The following is a 16,717-nucleotide window of genomic DNA, read 5'->3' on the forward strand; positions in this document are numbered from 1 at the left end:
TTGAAGCTGTCATTACCAACAAAGGCTTTTCCCTTTTCCCTGTGTCATTTCACATTATTACACATAACTTAATGTATGGACATCTATGGTTTGATTTCTTTGCATGTGTGGATTGCATGGGTTGTTGCTGACATTTGGAGAAAATTTCATTACAATAGCCCCATTACAAATATATTTACTGAGAAAAATGTTGATGTGTTCAATACTTATTTTACCCGCTGTTTATATATATCCCTTGAAGAAGTCCAATACAAGGACGAAACGCGTTGGTTGCTCCTGCTCTCTACCTTCTTTCATGAACTTGCCAGTCTTATGATCAGATAAGCCAATTCCATTCTCATTTACTTATACCTTTGTAAATGATTTTTATTCCTGTACTTGCATATTTATTTATTGTTTTTCATATACTAGCCTTCTTGTATTGATATATTATGGTTCTATATAAATAGTAAAAAGATATACACAGAGGTGACCCATGATAAGAAGTCTCTATATTAGATTGGCGCTGTAATCTTCATTTGTACATATATATATATATATATATATGTATATATATATATTAACCTCAAACTTTTTGTTGCACCTTTTTTTTTACCAATTTATATTGTTACAACAAAGAATGTAGAATGTAAATTGTTTAAAAGAAAAAATGAGGGGTGATTTTTTCTGGACAGTCTAATGCAGTGGTTCTCATACTCAGCCCTTAGGACCTCAAACAGTTAAAACTAACATGCCTGTCGGCTCCTCCCCTGTCAGTCACACTTTCCGGGCCACTCCGAGTCCGGAGTGGCCCGGGATGTGTTACTGACTGGGGAGGAACCGTCTGGTATGTCAGTAGTAAGGATGGATGAGTGAGGAGCAAGGAAGGGGCAGGTGAGATGGAGTCGGCTAATGAGGAGGAATGTGGGGGTTGGAGACGGTTGTCTGTGACAGCTATCACCAAGCAAAAGGGAGAGATTACAGCCTCCCTGTATAAAGCTGCTGTTGGTCCCGGACTTAGATGAAACTGTTAGCCCTGCATGGAGCCAGCGCTGCAGGTCACCTTTAGCTACTGCACACAAAGTGGCAACCAGATAAAAGGCTCTGCAATCTATATATATAAAGTATATATGTTACTCTGCAATCTATATACTTATATATGTATGTGTGAGTCGGTTTGTGTGTGTATATTATGTATATGTATGTATATATATATATATATATATATATATATATATCCTATATGGTTATATATTGAGTCGTGCCCTTATATTAAGGCTGAATCGAAAAAAACAGCATTCTCCCATGAGAATTTGGCATGGACGGGTAGAACTGTCACTTGGTGCTGCATGCCAAATTTCAGGGCAAAAAAATACAAAATTAGGATTTGGAAGTAAACTAAAGTTCCAACTGTCAGTTTTTTCGGTGTAGATTGTCTTGACTCGGCTCCTCTGGACGGCGCGGCTTGATGACATCACCAAGGACGTGACGCCTCATGCGCTAGGCGTGGGCTGCCGAGGGCTGTCGGAGGGCTGCGCTGCTCCATGTAAGTATTGAGGGGGAAATAATTGCCTAGTTGTTTAGTGTATATATGTATGCTTTTATGTCATTGTTTTCGTATCAGTGGCTCGAAACGTTGGTTTATGGATTAAAACTACAAACGTGATTTTGCATATTGAAAAAGCCGTCTGAGTGCCGCCTGAATTGTTTTGTTTATGCAATAATGCAGGTATAGACAGTACCTTTGAGTGCCGGGGACTTGGCTGTTGTGGATTTGGGGATATCTGAGAAGTCTTTCGATCATCAGGTCTCTATCCCAAGCTCCTTATCCTTATAAAGTTTGAGGTGATTATTTTCTTCACTTGGCACTTTAAGTGAAGATTTGTAGGCTTATTATTGTGATAAACAAAGCATTAGCAGTTAATTCAGGAGCACTGGCTAACTGAACGCTTACATTATGGCTACTGAGGATCCTAATGAATCCAGTAATCTGTTCACACAGATAGATACTAGAGAAACCTTCAGCTATTCTGATGCAGAGGCCATCTTATTTAAGGAGTAACTGTCAGAAGAAAATTGCCAGCTATCGAATGAGGATTTGTATGGTGAATGGATTAAGTTAATGAAAAGGGAGATTGACTACCTATACCATGGCATAACCCTCTCGGACTATTATAAGCATAAGCAGATTCCGAGGGGGTTTCGTATACGTAACATGCAAATCATAGGTCGCTACAGCATCCCGTTCTGCCGTTAATAGGTAGATATCCTGAATAAATACTCCATGGTCCTGATACTCCTCATGATTGAGGAGTCAACTAAAGAACTTCAGGAATCCAGGAACAGGATAGCCACCTTTGAATTAATCAACAAACCTATATTGGCACAAGACACCAATGTTAAAATGGTTGACAAACTGCAGGCCCAAATTGAGCAATAAAAATCGGATTTAATCAAATTCAAAAAAGAAAAATTAACGAAGGTACAACAGCATTACTCACAACACCGAGTATATTCAAGGCCTCCCAGCACTCATACTAACCCACCTCATGCTCTTTCCTCCCTATCTTCCCCTTCTGTGTCACGCCTGTCTGTCTGCCCCTCCCCTTTAGAATGTAAGCTCTCATGAGCAGGGACCTCTTCCCTCATGTGCTTCTCTTTACATTTTCTTCTACTCTTTACTCCCCATAAGGGCACCTAACACGTGACTGCCAACCCCCGGCTGCTTACTGTGAGTGCTTTAATCGCTATTGCAGCAATGTATATAAATCGTGTCCATGTCCTGCACTGTAATGTACTGTAAGTTACTTGTTTCTTGTTCACCTATTAGTTCTATGTACTATGTAAGGCACTGCGGAACACTTGTGGCGCCATATAAATAAAGGATAATAATAAAAATAATGGCTCAATGATACATCTAGAGGCAGAAATTACCAGCAGCGTCCATTTAGAATGAGGGCACAACCAAGATTGCAGGATGGATCTAGTACCTCACTTAGTGAAGCAGAGAGCTTACCCTCCACTTCAGGAAATAGACAACAGCTCCCATTAGGGGTAACAACAAGAACAACCCGTGTCAGCCCAAAAGAAAATGGACAAGGAGGAGTGGGCAGAGCGCGCGCAGAGAAAAAATGCCGCACAAGAAGAGAGTCTTGTCTTTAATTTATCCAACAAGGAATTAACACCTATCTATATTTCTCTACTTTCCAAGGGATTAACATTCATCCCTAATGAAAAAGCAGATAGCTTTCAATGGATGGTTGATAACTACAGATTAAATAGGAATTTGCGCTTAAAGGATTTTTTTGGAAAAACGGACAATGTTACAGGAATAAGTCAGCCTAACCAAGAATTACTGGGGCCCTTAAAAAAGTTTAAAAAGTAATCAAAATTTGACCCTGTAACCTCCAGTGCATCTATTAAAACATTCACAAGGATGTTGAGTCGACAGGTGGAAGCATTACCCAGAGATAAAAAATATGCTAACAATTTAACCTAGGAGGAATTCAGGGCACTCAGGGCCTTGGAAACAAGAAGTGACATTATAATTAGGAAGGCTGACAAAGGAGGAGCAGTGGTGGTCCAAAGCCTGTAAGCTTATGACAAAGAATGCTATAAGGTCAGACTCATAGGTATTGGTATCCCAGAGCTGGCTTATAGCATTCTTTGTCATAAGCTTACAGGCTGCCTCCATTAATAAGAGGTCCAGTTCTTTCTTAAACTGTGGCGTTGGGTCCCTTGTTAAAGGGACCCAACGCCACAGTTTAAGAAAGAACTGGACCTCTTATTAATGGAGGCAGCTAATAACGGCATGATTACGTCTGATGAGAGGGGAGCACTAACAGTGGACTATCCTTTAGTGACGATTTTCTACACGGTTCCTAAAGTACATAAAACCCTAGATAACCCCCCTCGCAGACCAATCATTTCTGCCAGCGGTTCATTATACCAACCAATTTCAGTTTTCCTTGATCATTTCCTTAATCTGTGTGTACAAAATACAGTTTCTTATTTAAGAGATACCACCGATCTTTTGCTAAAATTGAGAGATATGGGGAATTTGCCACCTGATGCCCTCCTATGCAGTGCTGATGTGACCAGCTTATACACGTGCATACCGCATAGTGAGGGTGTCAGGGCAGAATTTAATCTTAATAGTGAAAACCCTATGTATAAAGGCCCAGCAGTTTCCTTGTTTATCAAATTACTAGAACTGGTTCTTAATAGGAACTATTTTGTGTATGATAATCAGTTTTTCCTACAGAAGGCAGACTGTGCGATGGGGTCCAATGTGGCCCCATCGTACGCTAATGCCTTTATATGTATGGTGGAGAAGCAGCTGTTTTTTGAACAGCTGGCAATTCGGAATAGTCTACTATTATATAGTGGATTTATTAATGACCTCTTGATCATCTGGTCCGGCACTGATGATAAACTCAAACAGATATTTGATAATCACAACATGTCTCAGCATGAGGTACAGCTTACATACAGCTTGATTAATCAACAAGTGCATTATCTAGATGTGCGGATAGATAATTGTTAGAGACCTCATTTTTTGTCAAAGAAACAGACAGGAATACCATAGTAAAATATGATAGGTTCTGCCCTTCACCACTGAGGCAGGGATTGCCCTTTTCTCGGTTATTAAGAGTTAGATGGATTACCAGTAACCAGCAGGAACAAGAACTATAAATGTCCAATATGGTGCATAAATTTGTTGAGAGGGGTTACCCAGGAAAAGAATTGATCAAGATCAAAAAGAAGTGTCCCAGATCCCTAAAGAACAGACGTTCAGCTCTTTCCATAGCGAACAGACTGATTCTCAAATGGTTATTCCCTGGGTTAATCGGTTTACTACTAATAACATCTCCACCACTAAAATAGTGAAGAAACTATGGCCTGTAGTTTAGTGATGAGGAATTACCAGGCCTACTCAATTCTAGCATTATGCCATGGTATACAAGAGGGCGCAATTTGAAGGATAGGTTGGTGAAATTAGATGTGGCCCAGTTAAAACATAAGAATAAGCCAAAACACTTTTTGACCCAAAAGAATGGATTCTATGGTTGCCCAGGAAGCATTGCATGCAGATCTGCCATCATGGGAGATATTATTTTTCTCCCATATACGGGTAAAAAGTTTAGCATTTGACACCCAGTTACGTTCAGTACCTCCTTTGTTGTCTACCTTCTGTCTTGCCCATGTGGGTTGCACTACGTGGGAAAGACAGAAAGACAATTCAATGAACGGATGGCACTCCACAGATTGGCGATCAGGGCAGCAAGCAGTACAGCCATAGTGATCAGCCTGTGACACGTCACTGCCTTGTGGCTAGAGATGGAGTGGCAGATATCCGCTCAAGAATTATAGATCACATTCCTCCTAGTATCAGGGGAGGCAATAGACCTAAGCAATTATTGCAGAGGGAATGTTGGTGGATTAACAAATTAGAAACACTTAGGGCCCGATTCAGACCCGGACGCTAAGCCGCGGACGAGCGCTATGGCCGATAGTTGGCCGTCTATGCATGCGTCAATATGCGCTTGCGCGAGTCACTCATTGCACACGGGAATTGTGCGCTCGTAGTACACAGACTGGACGCTACTTCGAGTGACAGATGTGCCGTTTGTGGGTGGTAACAGGGGAAGGTGCTTGTGAGCGGGGGAGTGGTGCTGTGAACGCAGGCGTGTCTGGGCGTCAGAACAGTGTTTTATGGGTGTGCATAATTAGCATGGAAGCGTCATTGTACACGTCACTTGGTTGTATTTCAGCCTGCACTGATCGCAGTGCTTGCGGCGTTGTATGGTCTACCTCAAGCACTGCGTGCAGCTCCAATGGTTCTCGATGGTTCTGATTAATCATACACTTCCTGGAGATGATGTGTGCTACGAAAGAAAAGTGGGCGTCTTTATACCGGCGTGTGCTCACTCTGCCATCGCTCTCTAAGACATAGAGAGCGTCCTTACACCAGACAGTGTGATCGTGGAATTTTCATACTCGGCCCATTTTGGATGCGAGCGATCGCGGCTTAGCTTCCGGGTCTGAATCGCCCCTTTAGTCCTAAAGGGTTAAATGAAGCACTGGGCTTATAATGTTTTTAAGAAGGTCTTGGCCATATGATAGAATTTACTATTTTTATGGATGAGGAAGAATATTGCAAAGGTTTTCTTTTATTGGAAATATATAGAGACTTTACCATTGCTTTTGCCTAGCCTCACAACTTTGAACTTTTTTTATTACTCATTTTGAAAACACTTTAAATCACATATATTCCCTTCAATAAAACAAACAAAAAAAAACACTACTTTGGTCATCAAGCACACACATTCACCAACAGTGTTCTTTCACCAGCATTTTTGATAAACTTTCAACACTGTAGTTCTCACACATACACTATTCTTACCTCATCCACACCGTGACCATGTTTTCTTCAAATTATCACTTTACTCTGTGCCTACTTAATCCTTTATTCTGCCCCCTGTTCCCACCTCTATCCTTCCTCACTAGTCTCCTCCCCTTCTCTTCCCTCCTCTGTCTGTATACCTCCCCTCTGTTTCCTTCCTTCTCCTCTCCCGTTACTCCTCTCTCATTCTTTTCACCCCCACAATGGTCCTACTACCCAACCACTAAGCTGAGCACCTACACTCCTCTCCCTATCACTTCACCACACCTTCATCTACATCACACTAATCTCCCTCCCTTTCCTACAAATGCATCCCACCTCTCTTGCCTATTGATCACTTCCTTCCACTCCTGCCTCCATGATCTCACCCGTGCTGCTCCTTTTCCTCTGGAACTCTCTCCTTCTACCTATCAGACTCTCCACTGCTCTACAAATCTTCAAACGGGCTCTCAAGACTCACTACTTCAAAGCCTTCCAGCTCTCATCCTAACCTGCTGCTTACATGCTTCTTCCTCACTGTCTACCCTATCTGTGTCACCCCTGTCTGTCTCCCCCCCTATAGAATGTAAGCTTTCACGAGCAGGGCCCTATTCCCTCATGTGCTTTTCCTTCCCTCACTCATTCGATCATCTACTCAAAACTCTCCACAAGGGCACTTAACACTTGGTAGCTGACACCCTATTGCTTTTTTTGAGTGTTATGATAGCTGCAGCAATGTTTATAAACCATGTTCTTATTCTGTATTGTCTTGTACTGTAAGTCGCTGTTTTACGAGTTTACTCATTTGTTAATGTACTTTGTGAGGCGCTGCGAAACCTTGTGGCGCCATATAAATAAAAGATTATAATAATATACAGTATTTAAGTTCATCCTTATTGATATAGCGCTTGGTGTCAGCAGGAGTTAATTGATATAGTATCTTATCGCTGTTTCTTAGAGTGACAGCATGCTATACTTGTAGTTAGTCACTACTTATTGAATACAATGTTTTTAATATGTATGTTGTTTTGTTACTAGGCAAGGCAACACATGTAGAGTGTTCTGACTCGGCTCCACTTGACGGTGCGGCTTCATGACATCAGCAAGGACGCGACGCCTCATGATCTAGGCACGGGCTGCCGAGGGCTGTCGGAGAGCTGCACCACTCTAGGTATTGAGGTGGAAATAATTTCCTAATTGTTTAGTGTATATTTGGATGTTTTTTTGTCATTGTTTTTGCATCCCTGATGACAGGCAGTGGCCCGAAACATTGGCTTATGGATTAAAACTACAAACGTGATTTTGCATACTCAAAAAGCTGTCTGAGTGCCACCTGAATTGTTATGTTTATATATATATATATATATATATATACATACACATATATAATATATATATATATATATATGTATATATATATTGTGATAGAAGCACTGGAGAAGTTAGGGATGGTGTGTATTTGTGTCCAGATTCCTCTAATATGTGTTTTAAACCCCCAGGAAAAGTCTATTTGACCAAGCAGATTTGAGTGTCGGCTTTTGGTAAAAGCAGGATAATGGGTCCTGGGGGGTGTGGGTGTGAGAGAGAAGGGAGAGCTCCATCCACAGGGCTGCTTCAGGTGTTGGGCTTTTCAGCCTGAGACCAGGCTAATTAATGATTACACCTGGAAGTGGCTCATAAGAGCTGTGTAGAGTTTTGATGCAGTGTCTCACACACCCTGGGGAGAACAGACACTGTGGTTTTGTTCTGAGACACAGTGATACTGGTATGTACTATGTTTGTGGTAAGGCAGAAGGCCCTGCCACATGTAGTGAGGGAGTTACCTGTCTAGTTAGAGCAAAAACGGGCTAGGGTTTATTTTTATGTTTTGATTGTTTGATTAGTGGTGTCACACAATAAAAACTGGTGCCGACCAGCTTGCATGAAAATCCACGACTAGTGCTGTTTCCTAGCTGCTTTGTGTAAGGAGGTGTCCACCTACCCCAGGAGAGGGACCCCTACCCCGACTGTGTCACAATATATATATATATATATATATATATATATACAGATCCACAGGTGGCACTTCATTAAGCTTTGTGACTGGAGTATATTTATTTTCCAGAGTGCCCCCTGTGGATCTGTATGTTACAGCACGTCTTGACACAAGGCTCACTGTGGAGGGCACCTGGTTCAGTAACTAACCTTTGTTACAAATAGAGTGCTGGATTGTGGACATATAGATATATATATATCAGTACAAGGCCCAGCAGCAGAGCGGCCGCAGCCCCCGGCGCTATCACACCCACTCACCCCTGCACAGGAGGACATACCGGGTCAGTAAGTGGAGATCGGTCCGGATCATGTCTCCGGGCGGATGGCAGTGAAGGGCAGGAGGAAATGACCAAAACTACACCTCCAGGGCTTGGGGAGCAGTGGGCTGCACCAATGAGACACAGCTGCAGGGGATAGCAGAAATCGGGCAATAAGGTGTCGGTAAGAAGAGGCGGCTGCACATCTTACAACCTCTATCCTTCACATTAAAACGCCTGCTGCCTCTATGTGTGATGCCTATGTCCCAGAGTGATGCCACTGTGCTGAGTCGCCTGTGTTTACCCATGGAGACCATGTTCCCGGCCGGCTGTGTGTGAGTGGTAGCGAGCGCTCCCTCCCTGGTGCACATTTCTGTTGCCATCTACCAGATATTTCACACAGCTGGACCCCTTGTGTACCATATAGTACACCAGCCAGGGGACCCTCCCGCACTTCCTGGAGACCATACAGCCCAGTACAGAGTAGTCTGCAGAACCGGGGGGGAGAAACATGGCATTCTATGTAGATAATAGTATCAGACAGGCTGTGAGATGAAGCCTCCTGCTGACTGAGACCTCAAATATGAAACACAGGTTGGCTGTGTGTGCTGTGTGCCAGCTGTGACTGACAGCTCTCTGTGGTAGGTAAATGTAAACAGGGCAGGTCCGGGAAGATGGCGGCGTCTGAGGAGACACAGGGTCAGACAGATGAGACCTGTCCGGATCATGTCTCCAGGTGGAGGGCAGTGGGAACTGCCTGGATATCTTGGCAGCAGCAGCGGCGCCCAAGCTCAGGCAGAGACTGATCTCCAGGTGTTAGATAGACCGAAACTACGGTCAGGGAGGGTCCGGGAAGATGGCAGCATCAGACAGCCTCATGGGTCCCCCACCTTCCACTATGTCATATATGTATAATATACCATTTATACTTCACATATGTATGTGTTACGGTTGTCTGGGGATCCAGACGACCAGAATACCTTAAGGAGAGTGACACCAGAAGATGTAGGGTGAAATCAACGTTAGTGACTTTATTGTCACAAAACAACAGGCTAGCATGTATAAAAGAATAGTCCAAAGTACATACGGTGCGTCTGAATGTCGATGATGTGGCTGAACGCCGATGATATGGCTAGGGAGTTTATGGTGCGGCTAGTGAGCCAGTAGAGTGGCCGGAGGCTGATATTGTGGCTTGGGAGCCAATGATGCGGCTTAGGAGCCATTGGTGCGGCTAGGTGCTGATGGTGTGGCTTGTGAGCCAGTAGAGTGGCCGAAGGCTGATGTTGCGGCTTGGGAGCTGATGATGCGGCTTGGGAGCCGTTGGTGTGGCTAGGTGCCGATGGTGTGGCTAGTGAGCCAGTAGAGTGGCCGGAGGCCGATGTTGTGGCTTGGGAGCCGATGTTGCAGCTTGGGAGCCGTTGGTGCGGCAAGATGCCGATGGTGTGGCTGGTGAGCCAGTTCACTGGCTGGAGACCAATGTTGCAGCTAGGGAGCCTGGAAACAGTCTGTGCACTGAGCGGCTTGGAAGCCAGGAGAACGTCTGTGCGCTGGTGCAGCTGGGAAGCTGAGGAACAGTCTGTGTTCTGCTGTTTACACAGTATAACTGGCACAGAGTGCAGGGCTGGCTGTAATTTAAGAGAAGCAGGACCCAATTAGAGCCGTCTCCAGCAGAGAGTAATTCCTGATCACAGGCTGGTGTGCACCTGATATCTGCAGAGTGGCAGATGATTAATAGCACCTGGGAAAAAACACACAGACAGACATGATTAGATGCAATCTCCAGTAGTAACCAAGGCTGGGAACTACCACCAAAATGATTCACTACCTGCAGATCCTAACAGTACCCCCATTGACGTGGAGTTGAAGAACCCCTAGAGCCTGGTTTAAAAAGAAACTCTTGGATAAAGACCTTCTTCAGCCTGTGAGCATGCAAGGAGTTTTCTGGAACCCATGAACGTTCTTCGGGTCCATAGCCCTTCCAATGGACGAGAAATTGCAGATGACCCCTAGAGATCCTAGAGTCCAGAATTTTCTCAACCACGAACTCCTCTTGACCTTGAACATCCACTGGTCTGTGTCTAGAAGCACGAGGGCTCCCAAATCTGTTGGACATGTAGACCGGCTTGAGTAGGGAACAGTGAAAGGAGTTATTGATCTTCAATGATGCAGGTAACTGGAGCTTGAAGGTCACCGGGTTGACCTGTGAAATGATGCAGAAGGGTCCAATGAACTTAGGACCCAGCTTCCGCGTAGGCTGACGCAACCTAATATCTCTGGTAGAGAGACATACCAGATCTCCTCTACCAAAGGTGCATGACCTCCTGCGTCTGTCACAAACTTCTTTGGCCCGAAGCAAAGCCTTGAGTAGGTTAGAATGGACCTTTTTCCAAATGCAACGGAACCTGGAGGTAGCAGGTGGGTCACTGGCCATAGCGAAGATTGAATCAAAGGAGTTAGCCCTGGGATGTAGTCCACAAACACAGAAAAATGGAGACATCACCGAAGCAGCATGGCAGGCATTATTAAAGGCAAACTCAGCCAATGGTAGATGTGAGGCCCAATCATTATGGCATTTTGAAATGTGGCATCGCATGTACTGTTCCAGCATCTGGTTGGCCCGCTCTGTTTGCCCGTTTGACTGCGGATGGTAACCCGAGGAGAGACTCAGATGAATGCCCAAGGAGTAGCAGAAGTGTCTCCAAAATGCTGCGATGAACTGCTTCCCTCGGTCTGAAACAATGTCAAGCGGAAAACCATGGAAGCAAAAGGCATGTTGAATGAACAGGTTGGACAGTTCCTTCGCTGATGGTAACTTGGGCAAAGGGACGAAATGGGCCATCTTACTAAATCTGTCCATGATAGTCCAGACCAAGGAGCAACCCGCTGAAAGTGGGAGATCCACAATAAAGTCCATTGCGATATGGGTCCACTGTCTTTTTGGAATCGAAAGCGGCAGCAGGAAGCCCAAAGGAGCGATGTGAGGGGTCTTGTTGCGGGCGCAGGTCTCGCAGGTCAGAACAAACTCGCGTACATCATGAGACAAGGAGGGCCACCTTACTGAGCGGGACAGAAGTTTAGTGATCTTGTTGATACCCAGATGCCCAAATGCCCGTCGAGCATGAAAGTCCAAGAGAACCTGTCATCTGAACCTCTCAGGAATGAAGAGGAGGTGTGAAGGTTTATTAAGAGGAGATTCAGTCTGACGAGCAAGAATAACTTCAGCAAGACTTCGGGTAAGCGCCAGGTGGAGGCAGGATCTAGGCACTATGGTCAAATCAGGAGAATCATCCTGCTGAAGAGGAGAAAAGCTTCGGAACAAGGCATCCGCCTTAATATTCCTGGAACCCGGTCTAAATTAAATAGAATAATTGAAGCGTGTGAAGAAAAGTGCCCAACGCACCTGTCTGGCATTCAATCTCTTCACCGCACCAATACATGCCAGGTTTTTATGGTCCGTGAGGACGGAAATCTGATGCTTGGCCCCCTCCAGACAGTGTCTCTAATCCTCAAAAGCCCATTTGATGGCCAACAGCTCACGGTTGCCTACATCATAGTTTCTTTCGGCTGAAGAGAACTTCCGTGAGAAGAAGGCACATGGGTGAAGCTTGCCATTGGTCAGATGCCTTTGAGACAAGACTGCTCCAGCACCAATCTCCGAAGCGTCTACCTCAACAACGAAAGGGAGGTCAGGATCAGGATGACGGAGCACTGGGGCACTGATGAATGCAGTCTTGAGCTTCAGGAATCATGTACCGCCTTGTCAGGCCAGTGGGCAGTATCAGCATCCTTCTTCATCAGTTCAACAATCAGTGCCATGATGGACGAAAAGGACCCGATAAATCTTCTATAATAGTTAGAAAAGCCAAGGAAGCGTTGGATCGCTTTGGGTGTGGAGGTCTGGACCCACTCCTGAATAGCCTTGACTTTTTCTGGATCCATGGAGAATCCGTGTGGTGAGATCACGTACCCTAGAAATGCCACCTGTGTAACGTGGAATTCACATTTCTCGGCTCTGGCAAACAAACGATTCTCTCTGAGTCTTTGTAGGACTTGTCTGATGTGGCCTTGGTGTTCGGTCATAGATGATGAAAAGATGAGGATATCATCCAGGTATACCACGACAAACTTTCCCAAATACTCCCGGAGGACATTGTTAATCAAGTCTTGGAAGACAGCAGGTGCATTTGCCAAGCCGAATGGCATCACTAGGTACTCATAGTGTTCTGTATGGGTACTAAATGCCATCTTCCACTCATCCCCACGTTTTATCCGGATAAGGTTATACGCTCCTCTGAGATCGACTTTAGAGAAGATAGTGGCCTGCCGGAGTTGGTCAAAATGAACGGAGATGACAGACAAAGAATAAGAATTTTTGAATGTGATATTATTTAGGTCCCAGTAGTCGATGCAGGGTCAGAGAGAGCCATCTTTCTCCTCCTAAAAGAAGAACCCTGCACCTACTGGAGATTTGGAAGGCCGGATAGAGCCATTGGCTAGCGCCTCCTTGACATACTCCTCCATGGCTTGAGTCTCTAGAATGGATAACGAGTATAGATGGCCTTTGGCTAACTTCGCCCCAGGAAGCAACTGGATGGCGCAATCATAAGGCCGGTGTGGAGGTAGAGAGCTAGTCTTCTGCTTGGAAAAAACGTCCACGTAATCTTGATAAGGAACCGGAAGTGGGTTTATAGTTCTGGATGAATGGGGTTGCACAGCTTTGACTGGTAAGGACAGGCAATGAAGGTGGCAGGTGGAACCCCATCATGTGATATCCCCCGTGCTCCAGTTCATGAGGGGATTATGGGTTTTCAGCCAAGGAAGTCCGAGGACAATGGGCGCCAGTAGGCATTGGAGGAGAAAAAAATTAATATTTTCAGAGTGCAGTAGGCCCACAGAGAATCGGATGGACGGAGTCCGGAACTTAATGGTCCCACTCGAAACCTGTCTTCCATCTAGGCCACAGATGGGTATCTCCTTCTCAAGCGGAATAGTGGATAGACCAGACTGAAGGAAGAAGGACAGGTCCATAAAATTTCCTCCAGCTCTGCTGTCCAGGAAGGCTGATACAGTAAGAGAAGTCTGGGGAAATTGGACAGTGGTCAGCAGTAGTATGGAGTTATCGGAGGAGATGGAGACCAGACCTAGATGTAACCCCTCCTGTACAGCTTGGTCCTGGCTTTTCCCGACTTCAGTGGACATGTCTTAAGGGTGTGACCCTTACTGCCGCAGTATAAACAGAGGCCCTGAGTCTTTCTATATGACGTCTCTCCTCAGGAGGCAAGCAGAAGGCGCCCAGTTGCATTGGTTACTCAGGATCGATACTTGGGGCCCATGCAGCAGATAGATGAGGAGTGTGAACCGGGAGATTCTGCTTATGTCAGCGTTCGAGGAGACGATGGTCAATCCGTATAGCTGACACAATGAGCTTGTCCAAGGTCCCTGGAGTTGGGTGCTGGACCAGGATGTCCTTGATTGCCTCTGACAGGCCAAGACGTTATTGACTGCGCAGAGCAGGGTCGTTCGAACCAGAGTCTACTGCCCATTGATGAAACTCAGATAACTAGTCTTCTGCCGCCCGTTGGCCTTGGCATATGGAGCGCAGCATGGACTCGGCCAGTGCAGCCTTATCCGGGTCATCATATAAGAGGCCAAGTGCTTGAAAGAAGGCCCCAACCGTCTAATACCGTATGGCCAGGCTGCAGATTGATGGCCCAGGTCTGAGGGTCACCCTGGAGCAGGGAGATAATGGTTCCGACCTGTTGTGTCTCTGATCCCAAGGAGAGCGGCCGGAGCCTAAAGTATAACTTGCAGCTCTCTTTGAAATTCAGGAATTGATTCCGATCACCCGAAAAACCGGTCTGGAAGATTAACCTTAGGCTCTATGACATTAGAAGAGGCGGCCAAGGTGTGGGGATTTTCTACTCGGAGGGATAATTCTTAAACTTTTTGGGTCAGGACTTGGATCTGCACAACCAAGACCTGCGTCAGGTTCTGCGGCTGCTCCATGATAGAGTGACTAGTGACCTGTCCCAAATGGCCAGTTATAATGTTACGGTTGTCTGGGGATCCAGACGACCAGAATACCTTAAGGAGAGTGACACCAGAAGACTTAGGGTGAAATCAAAGTTAGTGACTTTATTGTCACAAAACACGGGCTAGCATGTATAAAATAATAGTAAAAAGTACATACGGTGCGGCTGAACGCCGATGATGTGGCTAGGGAGTCTATGGTGTGGCTAGTGAGCCAGTAGAGTGGCCGGAGGCCGATGTTGTGGCTTGGGAGCCGATGATGCGGCTTAGGAGCCTTTGGTGTGGCTAGGAGCCGATGGTGTGGCTGGTGAGCCAGTAGAGTGGCCGGAGGCTGATGTTGCAGCTTGGGAGCCAATGATGCGGCATGGAAGCCGTTGGTGTGGCAAGGTGCCAATGGTGTGGCTGGTGAGGCAGTAGAGTGTCCGGAGGCTGATGTTGCGGCTTGGGAGCCGATGACGTGGCTTGGGAGCCGTTGGTGCAGCAAGGTGCCAATGGTGTGGCTGGTGAGCCAGTAGAGTGGCCGGAGGCTGATGTTGCAGCTTGGGAGCCGATGATGCTGCTTGGAAGCCGTTGGTGCGGCAAGGTGCCAGTGGTGTGGCTGGTGAGGCAGTAGAGTGTCCGGAGGCTGATGTTGCGGCTTGGGAGCCGATGATGTGGCTTGGGAGCCGTTGGTGCGGCAAGGTGCCGATGGTGTGGCTGGTGAGCCAGTAGAGTGGCCGGAGGCTGATGTTGCAGCTTGGGAGCCGATGATGCGGCTTGGAAGCCGTTGGTGCGGCAAGGTGCCAATGGTGTGGCTGGTGAGGCAGTAGAGTGTCCAGAGGCTGATGTTGCGGCTTGGGAGCCGATGATGTGGCTTGGGAGCCGTTGGTGCGGCAAGGTGCCGATGGTGTGGCTGGTGAGCCAGTAGAGTGGCCGGAGGCTGATGTTGCGCCTAGAGAGCCGGGAAACAGTCTGTGCACTGAGCGGCTTAGAAGCCAGGAGAACGTCTGTGCGCTGGTGCAGCTTAGAAGTTGGGGAACAGTCAGTCTTCTGCTGTTTACACAGTATACCTGGCACAGAGTGCAGGGCTGGCTGTAATTTAAGAGAAACAGGACCCAATCAGAGCCGTCTCCAGCAGAGAGTAATTCCTGATCACAGGCTGGTGTGCACCTGAGATCTGCAGAGAGGCAGATGATTAATAGCACCTGGGAAAAAAACACACAGACAGACAGGATTAGATGCAATCTGCAGTAGTAACCAAGGCTGGGAACTGCCACCAAAATGATTCACTACCTGAGGATCCTAACAGCATGTCATATATACACACCTACTAATATATACTGTCATCCAAACATTGTAATATATCAATACATGTCCTGTCACCTCATATACAGTATATGTCATATACACCTCCTAATATATCCTATACATGTCCTGTCACCTCATATATATGTCATATATACCTCCTAATATATCCAATACATGTCCTATCTCATATGTATGTCTGCTAATATATCCTATACATGTCCTGTCACCTCAAATTTGTCATATACATCTGCTAATATTTCCAATACATGTCCTGTCACCTCATATAGTACATAGGAGAGACCAGCACTGGGTACTGCCATGTGTGCCCCCCTGCTCCGTGCCAGCACTGCCCCCTCCGCTATGTGTAATGTATCTACACAGCAATGCCGTTCTCCTCATTTTACATGTGGCGCTGAGTATAGAAGCAGCAGAAGGTCACCCACGCTACTGGTGGCGGTGGCTCAGTCACTGGTACCCACCTGTAGCTGATGGTGGTGTCCAGGGATTTTCTCCTCCAGCAGTACGGCGACAGAGGACGGGACGGGGGCGCTGAGCTGGTTGCCACTGTCAGTGTCTCGAGTTCGATGGGTACTGTAATTCCGTGAAGGACGTGTTGCTAAGCAGCATGCAAGGAACTACAACTCCCAGAGGACCTAGTGTGCAGCACACTCAACTGTCCTGAATTTGTGCAGCTTTATTTATTTATTGTGTCGGTGCCGTGCTCAGGCACTCGGTGACAGGAGGA

General features: G+C 46.1%; 1 long non-coding RNA gene across 1 annotated transcript in view; it reads left to right on the forward strand.

The window, feature by feature from the left end:
• Nucleotides 1-16,717, forward strand: part of LOC148481561 (uncharacterized) — a 151,638-nt gene that overhangs the window by 50,790 nt on the left and 84,131 nt on the right. Inside the window, exons 2-3 of the long non-coding RNA XR_015871893.1 lie at nucleotides 1,411-1,525; nucleotides 7,403-7,535. This is a non-coding gene — a long non-coding RNA (uncharacterized LOC148481561). The remainder of the gene's footprint in view (nucleotides 1-1,410; nucleotides 1,526-7,402; nucleotides 7,536-16,717) is intronic.

This window comes from Taudactylus pleione, unplaced genomic scaffold (genome assembly GCF_031769625.1).
Source record: "Taudactylus pleione unplaced genomic scaffold, aTauple2 ptg000573l, whole genome shotgun sequence".
In the NCBI taxonomy this organism is placed as follows: domain Eukaryota; kingdom Metazoa; phylum Chordata; class Amphibia; order Anura; family Myobatrachidae; genus Taudactylus; species Taudactylus pleione.